The sequence below is a fragment of the Malus domestica genome, chromosome 05 (assembly GCF_042453785.1).
Source record: "Malus domestica chromosome 05, GDT2T_hap1".
Classification (NCBI taxonomy): domain Eukaryota; kingdom Viridiplantae; phylum Streptophyta; class Magnoliopsida; order Rosales; family Rosaceae; genus Malus; species Malus domestica.
The window spans coordinates 46,118,541-46,134,686 of NC_091665.1; the positions used below are offsets into that span (position 1 = coordinate 46,118,541).

The following is a 16,146-nucleotide window of genomic DNA, read 5'->3' on the forward strand; positions in this document are numbered from 1 at the left end:
ATCTAAAAATATTTCCAACTTTTGTGTGTTTGATGCTGCATGCTATTGACTAGACAAGATCAAGTGCAATTAGTAGCTTTTCTCTCTTTTTCATCTTTTCTTTGGTGGAATTGCTTTTCGTTTCCACTAATCAGCCTGAGTGGATGCAAGATAACACCTTTCTCTATAGCTCAGATTGCAAAGTCGTCTTCATGAAAGTTTTTCCTTATCTTGTGAACTACAACATATCCAAATTTGAGATCCATCGGAGTAGTACAACTTCAGAAATTCAAGTATGATGAGTAACTGTTCATCAATGTTCTGTTAATCCGTCAGACTTGTTGTGAGCTTCGAAACTCCATTTTCTCTTGTTCAGATCAACATACTTTCTTCATCGAAGTTGTTCCTCAGCTTGTGAACTACAACATATCCAAATTTGAGATCCCTCGGAGCAGTATAACTCCAGAAATCCAGGTATGATGAATGACTGGTTATTATTTTTCTGTCAACCCGTCAGATTTGTTGTGAGCTTCGAAACTCCATTTTCTCTTGTTCAGATCGGTATGCTTTCTTCATTGAAGTTGTTCCTCAGCTCGTGAACTACAACATATCCAAATTTGAGATCCCTCGGAGCAGTATAACTCCAGAAATCCAGGTATGATGAATGACTGGTTATTATTTTTCTGTCAACCCGTCAGATTTGTTGTGAGCTTCGAAACTCCATTTTCTATTGTTCAGATCGGCATGCTTTCTTCATTGAAGTTGTTCCTCATCGTCTCTTTCATAACATATCAAAAATTCAGAATGAACTAATGGTTAAATATTTCCAGATCTTCGAAACATCACAGCAGCTTCGAAATCTGCAAGAATCCGACTGTCATGTTTGGAGCTTCAACACTTTAATTTCCGTCGCTCAAACAGAAATGGTTCCTTCTTGAAAGTCGTTCATATGCTCAAGAACTATAGGGTGTCCAAAATTCAGCTCCATTGGAGAAGAGCAGAGGTTGCAGAAATTTGATAGATGAAAGGAGGCGGAAGAGGGAGAGAGAGAAAAAGTCTCTTGGGTTGGATTTCTATTTTGGGGCAGATTCCAATTTTTGTAGCACCTTCATTATTGATGAATTGCTTGTACTTTTGTCCATTATGAAACTTGGGACTTTGGCTTGTTGTTGGATCTATTATAATATGTTTGGGAACATATATAAGTGAATAAATAAGAAGGAAAATTTTGGGCCCTTGTGGGTGTAAAACAAAAAATGTTTATGTTTACCCAAGTGTTTTTGTACAAGTTCAAGGGCATCTTGGGTTTTGTGAACAAAATTTGTTTATTTGGAGCAAGGTTTTGTGTTGAAGCTTTGTAGGTGAAGCTTTGGTGTTGAAGCTTTGTAAATGAAGCTTTCGAGGTGAAGCTTTGATGGTGAAGCTTTGTAGATGAAGCTTTCTGGGTGAAGCTTTGATGGTGAAGCTTTGTAGATGAAAGTATGTAGAGGGAGCTTTCTAGGTGAAGATTTTTTAGGTGAAGCTTTGTAGGTGAAGCTTTTTTAAGTGAAGCTTTTCGGGTGAAGTTTTTTTTGGGTGAAGCTTTGTGGGTGAAGCTTTTTAGGTGAAGCTTTGTGGGTGAAGCTTTGGAGGTGAAGCTTTTCGGGTGAAGCTTTTTGGGTGAAGCTTTGTGGGTGAAGCTTTTTAGGTGAAGCTTTGTGGGTGAAGCTTTGGAGGTGAAGCTTTTCGGGTGAAGCTTCTTGGGTGAAGCTTTTTAGGTGAAGCTTTGTGGGTGAAGCTTTGGAGGTGAAGCTTTTCGGGTGAAGCTTTTTGGATGAAGCTGTTTTTTTTTTTTTTTTTTCTTTTTTTTTTCTTTTTTTTTTTTTTTTTTTTTTTGGCGCTTGACACGGTCTTCATTTGCTTGTTTTGTAGTGACTGTGGAAGACGGATTGCTTTCTGATTGAGAAGGGTTCTGGCATCGCTTGCTATGAATGTAAAAGAGTGAGGGCTGAGTTGGCTAAATTACCTCTTTATTGAATTCATTGCCAAATGGCCTTCATTACATAGGATGCCGAACGGCTATAGCTCAACACTTGTACATCGTGAGTCTATTTGTAGTAGTACTTCAAGTGATCAGCGTTCCATTGATGGCCAAGGGTCTTGCCATCAGAGCTTCTAAGTGTGTAAGAGCCAGGGCGACTGATGCCAATGACTTCATACGGTCCATCCCAGTTTGGACTAAGTGTGCCTTCACTCGGGACTCTGTCGCAGAGTAATCTTTTCTTTAAGACCCAGTCTCCTATTTTGAAAGAACGAGGCTTGACCCTAGAGTCATAATAGTTGGAGATGCGCTGCTTGTAGGCGACATTCCTCAAGTGAGCTTGGTTTTTGTGTTCCTCGACTAAATCCAAGTTGAGGGTGAGTTGTTTGTCATTTTCACTTTGAATGTAGTTCTGGACTCGGAATGTTGCTTGCTCGAGCTCAACAGGGACAACCGCCTCTGTGCCAAAGGCAAGTGAGAATGGAGTTTCTCCTGTTGAAGTCCGATATGAAGTGCGATATGACCAAAGAACTTGGGGTACAAATTCTGGCCAACAGCCTTTAGCTTTGTCCAAGCTGGTTTTCAAAGTGCGCTTGATTATTTTGTTGATGGCCTCAACTTGTCCATTAGACTGGGGATGAGCTGGAGAGGCAAAGCATAAGTTGATGTTGAACTTAGAGCAGAACAACCTGAACTTCTTGTTGTCAAACTGTCGCCCATTGTCAGTGACTATCGCATTAGGAATTCCGAATCTACAAAGGATGTTCTTCCACACGAAGTCTTCTATCTTTGCCTCAGTAATGGTTGCCAAGGGTTCTACTTCGGCCCACTTTGTGAAGTAGTCCACTGCAACGACTGCGTAACAGACTTTGCCCTTCCCTGCCGGCATTGGGCCGATCAAATCAAGTCCCCACTGGGCGAAGGGCCAAGGGCTGATCATAGGAGTAAGAGGCTCTGGAGGGGAATGAGGAATAGTTGCATATCGTTGACATTTGTCACATGAGCGGGATACTTTGATGGCATCCTGGTGGAGTGTTGGCCAGTAATATCCTTGGCGAAAAGTCTTGTGTGCTAGGGACCGAGATCCAGCATGATCTCCACAGACTCCCTCATGTATTTCCCGAAGGACGATTTCCGCCTCGGCAGGCGTAAGACACCTTAAGTATGGCAGGCTAAAACCTCGCTATTGTGGCGATACCCTTGACGCGGGTTTGACCCACTGCATTGACTGCCTGGGGGCGAGCGCTATTGTGGCGATACCCTTGGTTATCGGGATAGTGTCCCTTACTCTTTTTACTGAAAGGAGAGTGGTGAGGATGGAAATCCTTCCTCTTGCCTTGAAATTGATATGTCTGTTGATTCGGTGAAGCATTATGCAAGGCATGGGGAGGTGTCACTGCTGTTTGGAAAGTCGAGGTCTTCTCATTTAGGTGAGTCTGGCTTCCACCTCCCACTTGTTGATAAAGGATGGTTGTAGGGGGTTTCTCCTGATATGTCTTTGCCTCGGCGGAGGCATGGTTATAAGCATGCGCCATCACCTCAGAGTAAGTCTTCCAAGTATTGGCATTGATCATGTATTTAAAGAAACAATCACGTAGGCCTGCCGTGAAGGCTTTGAGGGCAGTCTTGTCGTCTTCCTCGGCACACCGGGAGTATTCATGGCTGAAGCGGCCAACATACATACGTAATGACTCGTCTGGCTTCTGGCGGATAGTGTACAAGTCATCTGCAGAGTGCAAGCGATCGGTTTGGAAAATGTGTTGGGAAACAAATAGTTTCCTCAATTCCTCAAATGAGTCTACCGTCTCAAGTGTAAGACGACAATACCAATTTAGAGCTCCACTAGAGAGGGTGGAGGGGAAGAGAAGACATCGCTCTTCGTCGGTGTGCATCTGGTATGCCATGGTGGATTCAAAGAGGTTAAGGTGCTCAATCGGGTCCTCTTTTCCAGTATAAAGTTGCAAGCCAAGCTTCTGCTTTGTCTTTGCTTGAAGGGGGGTGTTGAGGATCCTCCTTGTAAGAGGGCCAGGCCTGGGTTGGTTCCAGTCAGGTATTTCAGCCTGACGTTCAGCCTTCAACTTGTTTACTTCCTCAAGAAGTTGTAGGACAAGGGGGTCCTGAGTGGAGTTATGTGTCACTGGAGCTTTCTTTCGTAAATCTCCATCTTCTCTTGGAATTAGGAAGGTTTGATCAAGGGCATGTGATTTTTCCTTGGACTCGCTGTACTGGCTTCCAGGGTATGTCTGTCGGAACACCTCTGAGTCCCCTGTACCCTCATGTCTCTCTAGGACTTGTTGCCCATTCCCCAAATTGGTGGCCGGCTTGGGCCGTGGCAGGGGACCGAGTCTCTCAGAAATCCTTGGGTCATTAATCTTTGAGCTTATATGGATGGAATTCTCTCGACGTTGCTTCAGGAAATCCCGACAATCGCGAAAGACGGCTTTCGATCCTTCTGCCCCTTCAGCAAAGAGGTGTCTCCCTCCACTTCTCATGGTTCGGGTCGAAGCAACTGGGTTAAGAGAAGCCTCATGTTGATTATCAAGTCGAGGGGTAATCTGTTCCCTATCAGGGATATCTATGTCGAATGCATGTGACCCTCCATGTTGGAGGGCACCCAGTTGATGGTTGACTTCCACGGGGGCAACAAGCTCGCGTGTCTGAGCTTGCCTAGCTTCGTGGAGTGTCTCGAAGAGCTTCTCATATTGCTCCTGGAGGACCTCATTCCTCATTGCTATCTTGTTGTTCTGAGCTTCCAACTCATCGACTTTAGCTTGAAGAAGAACTCGTTTTCCTTCCTTCTTTCGTTGTTTCGCACTATGTGCAAGGGGGGTGTCATTCTGTGTGCTGTGGCTTCCTTCGCTTCCCATGTTGGAGAAGGATGCCTGGTCAAAAGAAAGTGTACGAATGATAGAAACCAGCTTGACACAGCTGAAGAGAGTAGGAATAAGTGTCGTTTCCCACAGACGGCGCCAAATGTTGATGCACAAAATCAGCGAAGACTTTGGTACAACAGAAAGTGTCAGGTTTTGTGACCTTCGCTTGGTTGCTTGGTTGCTTCAGTCACTAGTGAGGATAAGTACGTAAATGAATAGAGACAGAGAAGCAAACACAAGATGTACGTGGTTCACCCAGATTGGCTACGTCCACGGAGTAGAGGAGTTCTTATTAGTAGTGAAGGGCTTACACAAGTACAAAGGATCAAGCTCTCAATTTAGTGAGTTCTTGTGAATGATTTAACACAAAATGGCATTAGGCAATATTGTGGGGGAATGACCCCTATTTATAGAAAAACTTGTAGCTTTGTCACATTGACATGTGTCATGTTATGATTGGTTCTTGATGTTGACACGTGCTGCGCTCTGATTGGCTTCTAATCTTGACACGTGTCGAGTAGTGATTGGCCTCCTGGTCGGAGGGGAACTCTTCTGGGTCCTTGACAGTATAGCGTTGGCCGGTGCTCGGTAGTTTCGGGATTGGTCAAGTATGGTACAAACAGAGTCAAATGGTACTTTACCATTTCCTTGAGTATATATCGTATATGCACTCAATGTAGTCATAAGGATTTTCATTCTTATCGACTACCTTGGAGCTTGTGGTATAGGAACTAGGTTGTTATATTTGTTGATTACTATCTTGTCTCTCAAAGAACCCATTCTTTGAGTTCTATCTCTCGTTCATTTGCTTTTAGGCAAATCACATTGTACAATTACAATGAACTACCCAACAAAACAACATTTGTTAGTTGGTTTATAGAAGCGATATCCAAAAGTTATTTTAAGGATATCCTACAAGATTGTTATCAAACAAATATTGCTTATTAGCACACAACCCCAAATCTTTAACATGCTTAAGATTTGTCTTTCTTTTCCAACTACATCTTATGGAGTCATGAAAATATTGGAAGATCTTCTCATCGACAATCATATTGTTTTAGAAGTATATATCCTATATATGGGTAATAGATAACATTTAACGAACTAAATCTTATTCAAGTTCGTTCTTCTCCTAATGGAGAAATACATTATCTTATGATGCTATTTTCCTTGATATCTTTCAAGGAAACTCATCTAAAGTGTTACCTTTCCTTGGATCAAATCTAAGGAGGTAAATACTTTAGATATCTTACTCATCTATTTACATTTCTTGAATTCTTTGAAACCTTTTGCAAAGTATTCGGACTTGTGTTTATTCAAAATAAACTATAGTCCAACCGAGAGTGATCTTCGGTGAATGTCATATAACATGAGTAGTATTATGTTGTGGACAAGTGCCACTAACATCTAAGTGAATTAACCTCAACAACTTTGTGATTCTTTCTTCTTTCCAAAAGAATAAAGATTCGAACATTTCGCCTCTATACAATTTTAACAAGAAGGTATTGGATCCGGATCTTACGATCCAAAGCATCCTTGTTTCACCAACTCGTAACTTATGTTTTAGAGGTATCACAATTTAGTTGGGATTAGTCACTACCTTGCAACCTTTTGGGTTTTAAGCATCATTATATTCTAAACAGTTAACACTACCATATCATCTCTACTATAGAGACAATCAATTAGATTACTATAATCCAATTTCTTTGGTAGTTCATATGAGGAAGTAAGTACTATCTGCTTTCGCAGAGATCTATATCTTATTCACGTTCCGTATGTGAAGCACCTTTTCTTCTCTCATATATCTTCTACTTCTTATTAGTCACACTTTTACAACGATTTGTAAAACATAGTTACTAATACGGAATCATACATTCAAGTAGAAGAACCAACTGTTTTGAACTATTCAAGAACAATTTACAACACCTTCGAAAGGTGTGTTCTTGACACTTGCAAGACATTTCTTGCAAATACCCCTTCCAATGTCCATCCTTTCATAAAGAAAGTTTGTTCCCTTGGAGTTATTTATCTTCTTTATTTGACTTTCACCTTTGACTACATTAGTCATGGTCCCTAAACTCCCACTATCTCTCTTGAAACCTTTTTCAATTGTGTTATACACATCAAACAATTTGGAGAGTATGTGGTTATTGTTCACTACATAGTTTACCATAAACTTAGTGAACCATTAGGATAGGGAAACTAAGGTGAAGTCCTTGCCTAGTTTCCATCTCGTTAAGTGGTTTAACACTTCAACACTCAATGATTCAAAATCATCATAAGTCCATGTTAATGGACTATTTTTGTCAACCAACCATTATGTTCTAAACATAATTACAAACTTTCAAGAGTTGTACAAGGCAACTCTAATTTCTTCATACAACAATTTGTAAGTGAAGAATCATGGCACATAAAGTGTCCATGCCCTTGTGCTTACTTCTCAAGTTCTTTGTTCAATTAACAAAGAAATAAGCATTAAGTGTTTGTATTGACTAAGGGTTGTTCAAAGCAACTCTTATTTCTTCATACAACAATTTGTAATTGAAGAATTATGACATTAAAAGTGTTGTCCTCTCTATGATAGACCTTTTCTAACATATTCTTCTAATGATACATTATCAATAGGAAGATTGTGAGGATGAGACTACTTAGGTACATTTACAAGCCATTAAAGACAATCTATGGTTTTGTAGTACCAAGTCCGTAAACTAAACGTTCGGCTTTTATTTGTCAAGTGTTGGATAGCGTTTGCAAATATATTGGTAAACAAATACATAACGAATATAGATTGATTGATTTTAAGCCATTTGATTCGGGTCTTTAAATCAAAATAGCACCACCCACTATTTTTGGCAAATTCCATATCCCTCATTGGAATTCGAGAGTTTTGGATCAAACTCTTAGTAGGTTATGGGAGACTCACTACTACCAAGCCCACCTCAGAATTATATCATGTTGGCTAGCGTTAATAATAATGAGAGAGTACGCTTACTCATTTGCAACAACCTCTTGCAAGTACCCATCTAGTTTGGCCTCTAGAAAATGATGCCTCAGAATTATATCATGTTGGCGTCATTGTACTTAGTTAAGTCATTCCCACCATGCCTAGTTCGTGTAGGTGTTCAAGCATAGCCTCAGAATTATATCATGTTGGCTAAACTCGTTGCCTACCTCACTTCATCATGTATGTATATAGAACTCCTCCTGAGTGTAAGCACGCACTTTGTACTCCCCCATTATAGGGTGAAGCCGGTGTACGAGTCACAAACGATCGGAGCCTACCACGGTGGAAGGCCACGAAAGAGTGTTCTAAGCACTCTCCGCTTATCAACTTAATATTGGTTTGGTTGAGGGTTTTAGGTCTCATCACATATCAATATACATTTTAATCTCTATTAAAACAATTTTGGTCCTATTACAACTATTGGTCCATATGATTGTTTTAGTTGTACATAATACTCCCACTATGCTTTTAAAACGGTTTTTAAAGCAAGAGTATATGTTACTACTAACATAAGGTTTGCATTCATTTGATGGACTATATAGTTGCCTTAGGGCCTTAGGATGACTATGAACCTTTGTTTAGATTCAACACGAGCCTTGTGTTGAATCTCGGTCTAGGGATGGAGATTGATTTTAGTTACGCGTTTAATCACATTAAGGCGTGTTGTCTTAGGGGCGTTGGACCCAATTACTTCATTTTCATGCATATCATATAAAGCAAGAAAGAAATACTTCAAAGTAAAGGATGAGCTTATGCTCATTACAACATTTGCATAAAACAAATTACCTTAAAGTAAAGAAGGACTTATGCCCTTTTACAACATTTGATCAAATCAAATTACAACCAAAATCTAATCTACACATTCCCATGGTTCAAACAAATTTGAAACGCCTTTCACATAGCTCAATTATATTAGGCTTAGGTTCATAATCATCCTTTAATTAATTAACGCTTTAACTAATTAATTGAATGCAACATTTTCATTTGGTTTTTTGTATCCATAAAATTGATTTAAGTGGAGCTAAACAAAATGAAAATCCAATTCTCATTTAAAGAGACAAAACAATTTTGTTCTCATCCTATTTGGGCCATCATGCAATAACCACAACTTTTTGGGCCATATTGCGAAAACATAAACTTTTGGGGTCACTTTGTAAAAACACAAAAGTCACTACTTCATGTAAATACAACTAGAACCCAAAATTTAAATAAATTCAAAAACTTCATTAAAGGAGCAAAACAATTTGTCCTTTAGCGTTTTTAGGCCTTAACGTCAAAACGTAAACTTTCGGGTCAAAGTACAAATACACAAAAGTATCAAAACTTTATGTAATTGCATAAAAGCCCCAAAAATACCCTATTTTATTAGGGTGGCCGGTTTTTAGGGATAAAAAGGAGTGGTGGGTGTTTTGATTTATTAGTTTTGTCAAAAACAATCAAGTAGTGCTTTCACCTTTCATAAAAATAATATATGTTTTGATGATTGATATTTCTTTCATCATTTATACAAATATTTAACACTTTAAATACTTTCATAAAAATAATATATGTTTTGATGATTGATGTTTCCATCATCATTTATACAAATATTTAACACTTTAAATACATGATAAATCATTTGAAAAACATATATCATAAACTTTATGAAATAAATCAAAACTTTGAATCAAAACACAAACCTTTGTGTTCTTGGCAAGAACATCAAGAACATATGAAGAACATCCATGAAAACCCATAAGAGCTCCATGAATGTTTTCATGCAATAAAACTCAAATTTTTATCATTCAAAATGAGGCTAACATCCTAGGGTACTTAGGGGTTCCAAAAGTCACCTTAAAACCATTTTAACAAGACAAACATGAACCCAAAAAAACACCCTTTGGATTTGGCCGAAAATCCCCAAAAACATGGCACCAAATTTTAGCTCCAATATTCATCCTCATATGAACTACATCTACAACATTTGAGATGGCAAATTTTCAAACAAAATTTACATTCAAAGAAGCAAGAATAAAGCTTGTAACAATTACAACTTTTAAATCATAAACTTATGAACTACAAAACCCAAAAGGATTCACCAACTACTAGACCTAGGCTCTGATACCACTTGAAGGATTTATTTTGAAAAACATGTTCATTTGAGCAACATCATATAGCATGCAATTAACAATTAAAGGCGGAATCATGCTTGCATGCACTCAAAAACAAAACATTACCATGAAATTCAAAGCCTAGTAGATTGGTGAACCAATAATCAACTCAAAACAAAGTGAGTTGAAATTATTACCTTTGTAGATTCCTCTTTGCATAAGCAAAGGCTAATCACCCAAAGAGATAGGGCCTTCATTCCTTGCTTCTTAGATCCATGGATTTGGATGGAAAAATAGGTTTCTCCAAGTTCCCAAAATAGGGAACCTCTAAGTCTCTTCACCAAGGTTTGATTGTAGAAGAAATGAGTGACCTTGGAGTAGTAGGATTGCTAGATGTACCCTCCAAGGTGTTGGCCTCTTTAGAGAGAAAATGGAGAGACAATTCTCACCAATTTTCCCCCAAAATAAACCCTTAATCACTTAATGAATATTTAGTTATAAAGTCATTTATATAGTCACTTCTTTAAGTGACCTAAATAACCAAAACCCTAATTCATCACACTATGGCCGGCCATTTAGGGGATTTTGGGCTTTTGGGCTTTAATGAATCTTCATTCATTAAATTGTCATACAACTTAAGTTAATGGGCTTGACGTTCGAAGCCCATTGGGCCTTAAGGTCCAAAACTATCCCGAAGTCTTTAACGAACTTATTCGTTTAATTAATTAACATATTAATTAATCCTTGCCATAAATAAATGATTAAACCATTTAATCATTCTTACTCATTTCCGTTTAATCTTCAATCTCCACCTTTTATGGTGTGCGATCCATTAGGTTCCTTTTAGCGAGGTAGTGGGCGATTAAAACCATTTTACATCGATTGTGAATTGAAACTATTTTCAATTCTCCCTTTAGTGATTACACACGTTTAGGGCTTCCACAAACCATGAGTGACACCTAGCAGCATATCATGGTTACCCAAGCTAATCAGAAGAGGATAGAGAACCTATTCAGTTTGGGATTACAAATGCAATACGGTCCTTCTCTAATCTAATACTCTTGACCGCATTGTTTGGTATGATAGTTTATTTATTCATGTCTACTATCCAATGTGATTCGTGTGCTTATATGATTTCCTTGAATGTGATTTGGAACGCATTCCCTAATCTCATTCATACTCTGGCCAGAGATTCCAAATCATATCATAGAGTATTCTCCCTCAACTGTTTGAAGGTTAGAGATCCCTTGTTGCGCATTCACTTGTCTCCATAGCTAAGTGGCTTAACCCCAACGATGCCGTGGACACCCCGAGGGGGTGACTTTGACATAATCAAAGATCAAGGACTTAACCACAAGACAACTGTGATGCCTCAGGTCAAATGACTACTTTGCATTATCCCAACCATGAGTTCTCATGTGACATGGAATATAAGAACTCTTCGTTGATCACGTTCAGTGAACTCATTCTCTATTGAGCACCTACGTACTTGTCTTGATGTCACACACACCAATGACTCGAGACTAATCACTCTCCCTGAGAGAAGACATAGTACGTACTGATCTTAACGGACTGTCAACGCCCAATTGACAATCCTATGATCAGGAACGTTTAGGATGTGTCTACGAAAGAATGGTCTCATGAATCTAACTTCATTAGATTACATTCTCCCAATCACATATTCCTTGGACTTTATCGTTTAAGCATATAACATTTATATGAGACGGCTCAAACAATAATTTATGCCCTTTATATGTAAAACTAGATTAGTTTAACATGTGAAATGTCCGTAAAGTATCATCACATGATTGGCTTTAGGGCACATTTCCAACATACAGTTCTTGAATTTTATTTTATTTTTGTCAAAAACAAAGTAACCAGTTTCATTGAACTGGAGTTCTTGAACTATATATTTCAATGCCATATTCAAGATTCATCAAAGATTGGTTTGCGTGATTATATTTTTTTAAATTGTTCATCTGCAATGTGTTTTAATTTTAACTTATTGTACAATGGCAAATTTTCTTCTCATCGCATCAAGATTCTCACTGGAGAGAAATGATGGAACAAGAAGTTTCTGTTTCCTGACTTATTCTTATCCATCGGGTTCAGCGAGTCGATTAGACATGTAGAGCTCTCGGTGTCGAAAACTTCTTGTTCCACCAGGCCGAGAGCTCTACATGTCTAATCGACTCGCTGAACCCGATGGATAAGAATAAGTCAGGAAACAGTAACTTCTTGTTCCACCATTTTTCTCCGGCGGGAATCTTGATGCGATGAGAAGAAAATCTGCCATTGTACAATAAGTTAAAATTAAGAACAATATTTGGTTACTCAAAGATGATTAGGAACTCATACTCAAAATTTCTCAAAATTGTTCGTTGTCAATTTATAGAATTTCGTGTTTATAATCAAAACTGTTCATATTATAAATCACCCTATAAAGATTACCTCTGCAAAAAATAAATAAAATTAAGGTCGTTTAGTGATCAAATTGTTTAAAAACAAATGAACGATTTTGGTAAAAATATTACGTATCGTCTATGTATTTGTTACAATAAATTAACTAAACGACCTTAGTTTTAATCTATTTTTTTCAGAGATGATATTTACAATGTGATAATATGAATGGTTATGATCATAAGTACAAAGCTCTGTAATTAAAATATTAAGAGTTTTGAGTAAGAGTTCATACTCATCTTTGAGTAGCCAAATAATGTTCTAAAATTAAAACACATTGCAATTGAACAATTTAAAAAAAAAATATAATCACGCAAACCAATCTTTGATGAATCTTGAATATGGCATTGAAATATATAGTTCAAGAACTGCAATTCAATGAAACTACTTACTTTGTTTTCGACAAAAAAAAAATTCAAGAATTGCAGAGGAAGTAAAGTAACTTGAAAGTTGGCAATAAAAGATTATGCATTGATGTGAGTGGTAATTAATCATGGCCAAAGAAGAAGATTTTGCAATAGAAAGAAGGATTAAATCATGCATGGCAAAAGGAAATAAATATTCACTTGCGAACTGTGACACCTTTCTTTTTTCCCTGAGTCTTCTCTCATATCTTTCTTACTGTCTCGATCTCCGGAGTCACATTTTCTCTCTCGTCTCTCTCTCTGAATCTCTGAATCCCTCTGGAGTGTTTTAGTTAATGATATATTTACGAAATTATTTCCCCAGCTATTATATACAGCAGAGTCCAAGTCGGTTATTTCGGTTGTATTTTTCAAAACCGGTTTAGCGCGGGATGGGTTATGGGGGACCTAAATAACATTGTAAATAAGGATTAGGATTCTCCCATCTATTTTCCATCCCCTTCCAATAGGCAAGACGAATTTTGCAAATTTAATAATGAAGGGGCATCGAACCTAAATGACCTTCCTCATAAACCAAAAAAAGTAGGGAGTTTTAATGAAAAACTCACGGTACTGTTCACTTTAACGAAAAACCACATTTTTACACTAAAAAGTCAAACCTGCTACTATTCACCGTACCCTTTATTTTGTCCTTATCGTTAAAACTCAAAGTTTTCAAGCTATTTTCATTAGTTTTCCTAAAAAAGTATGAGTTTGGATGTGGTCCCTATTTATCAACTTTCTTTGACTTAAATCTTGTTGATTAAATCATGCATGGCAAAAGGAAATAAATATTCACCTGCAAACTGTGACACCTTTCCTTCTTTCTTTTATGAGTCTTCACTCCTCTTTTTCTTTCTTTCTCGATCTCCGGGAGTCACCTTTCTCTCTCCTCTCTTTCTCTTTCTCTGAATTTCTGAATCTATGTGATATGAGTGTTTTAGTTAATGATATGTTTACGAACTGGAAAAATTAGTTTTCAGTCCATAGTTTGAGCAGTACTATTTATTTCATCTGGAAGTCGCACTTTTTTCATGTCAATAATTTTTTCAAACTTCCATTCTTTTTCAACAAATGTGTACGCACGGATCATGAGGGGCTTGCAGCCGTGGGGCACTAAGCAAAAATGTGCAAAAGCTATAGCAACTGCAAGTCCATCCAGCAATTTCAATCTCACATCGGGAAAAGGAGGATCGTTCGTCTCAACGACCATTTTTCGGCCTCTTAGAGGTTCATCTCCATCATCACCAAATCTATTTGGAACTGAGTATTCATCCAGCTTTCGCTTGTCACGTTTTTGCTTCTGTTTGTTGAACTGATCAGTAATCACGGCTTTTGGAACATGATCATGATGAGATGCGCGTTGATGCGCTTGTGGCTTAGCTTCCCGCACTTTCAACCTTGAACATTTTTAAGTGCAAACTACACAATCGGGCGCTGTTGAGGACCAAAGGTTTCTACAAGTATTTCTCTCCTCTAGTGAGAGGCTTTCTCACCAACGGTGTGAGTGACTTCGTTTTTGATTTTCTGCGTAACCGCCAGCTCTTGCCATGGCAAGGCTGGTGGCAAACTTCCCTTTGTCTTCTTCTTTTTCTTTCTTCAACTATTTTTTGTATTAACCTCAGCCTTGTTTCTTTCTAGATCTTCCCACAATCTCATATTCCTGGTAACTGTTTTGCCTCTGTTTTCATCATCTCGAGCTTCAAATCTCGTTCACTTGTTTCATCCATCTCATTTGGTCATTTTCTCAAGAGAGATTATATTCACACACCTCAAATTACTTCTCTCATACCCTTTTAAATTTTTAATATTTTCTATCTCCTTTTCCCCAATACCTTCATCATCACTCGCCTCCATTTTCTTTCCACCAATCCTAATTTCGATTCCGCCAGTTTTCACCGTGATTCGTGGCTGTTCCATGGGAAGGTGTGTAGAGCTTTGGCTCGGGTGCTCGCACCACCACCTTTGTTGGCCCTTGTAGGTTCTTCCAATTGTTCGCCCTTGTTGGCGCTGTCGTTCATGGATCTCTCTTCCCGTAAGCTTCCTTTGTTCTAGCGATTGTTTGGATGGTTCGTGGAGGATGGAGCAGCTTTCTTCTTCCTCAACTCTGGGACTCGAGATGGTGTGATGGCAGGTCCTTGTGGCGGAGACGGCTTTGACTCGTTGGGGAGTTTCGGCGGCAGGAGTAAGTGCTACAATAGCTGGTGTGATTTAGGGTTTCTTCGTTTGTGTGGTGTGTTTGTGTTGGGTCCCAAAGCTTTCTTTGAGCTTTGTTTTGCGTGTTTTAAGTGTTCATGTTTTCTTTTGTTCATAGTGTGTATTTGGGCCCTTCTTGTGTAATGTTTCTTTATTAGTAATATATTTTCCTTTCTCATTAAAAGTAGAGGAAGGGAACATTGACCAAAAAAAAAAAAATCTAAAAGTTTTGTATCACATTAAATGAAATATACAGTAGTCCATGCATATATATATATATGTATATGTATGTGTGTGTATGCGCTCGTGATATATATATCACACACCCTTTATTAATTTATGTGATTTGATCTTCTTTAACTTATTTGATCTGACGATCGAAAATTAAGAAAATATGTTAGAAGTAAAAAGGAATGTGCGGATCCACACGCTTAAAAATTTCATTCGAGAACTATACCTGTAAACGGGTCTGGTTTATTGGGTTTGGATTGGGTTCAATCCGACCCGTTAAGCTAACGGGTCACCCTGTTAACATATTTTTTTATTTTTTATTTTTGCATTCCAATACAATTACACATAGTAACTACAAGAATGTATAAAAGGGTGCTGACTTGTATATCTAGTTTAGTTTTTGTTGCACATGAGCCTTCCGCAAGCGTTGCAAAGATGGCAAGAGAAACATGGGCTCGACCTCATATTTGACGATATGTCCTCTCAAACTCTATCAAGCATCCCTTCAAAACCTTCCGGATTTGCTAACTCATTTGATTCAATGGATTGTCGATGATAAAAAAGGAAATAGACTATAACATTTTGGAATCAAGAAAAAGAAACTCGAATGAGTTGGGATGAGGAAGATATGATCAAGTAAAGCAGCAGGTATCACAAGAAAAAGAAACTCAAACATCATCAACTAACGGGTCTAACGGATTGATCCAAAGTGATCCGTTATTTAACGGGTTCACCCATTAACGACACACCTCGTTAAGCATCCACCTAAATATTAATATTAACGGGTCGGGTCTAAAATGTTAGGTCTACCGAGAACGCTTTTACTATTTGCTATTGGGAAATGTAGATAGAAGAATTAAAGTACCAAAATGCCCTTCCAATTCATACT

At 38.2% G+C, this 16,146-nt stretch overlaps 1 long non-coding RNA gene across 1 annotated transcript; it reads left to right on the top strand.

Moving 5' to 3' along the window:
* Window positions 1–228: 228 nt before the first annotated feature.
* On the top strand, window positions 229–1,214 carry LOC139196601 (uncharacterized). The gene is made up of 3 exons (XR_011581686.1): window positions 229–453; window positions 537–634; window positions 810–1,214. It is a non-coding gene; the product is annotated as an uncharacterized lncRNA (long non-coding RNA).
* The last annotated feature ends 14,932 nt before the right edge of the window (window positions 1,215–16,146 follow it).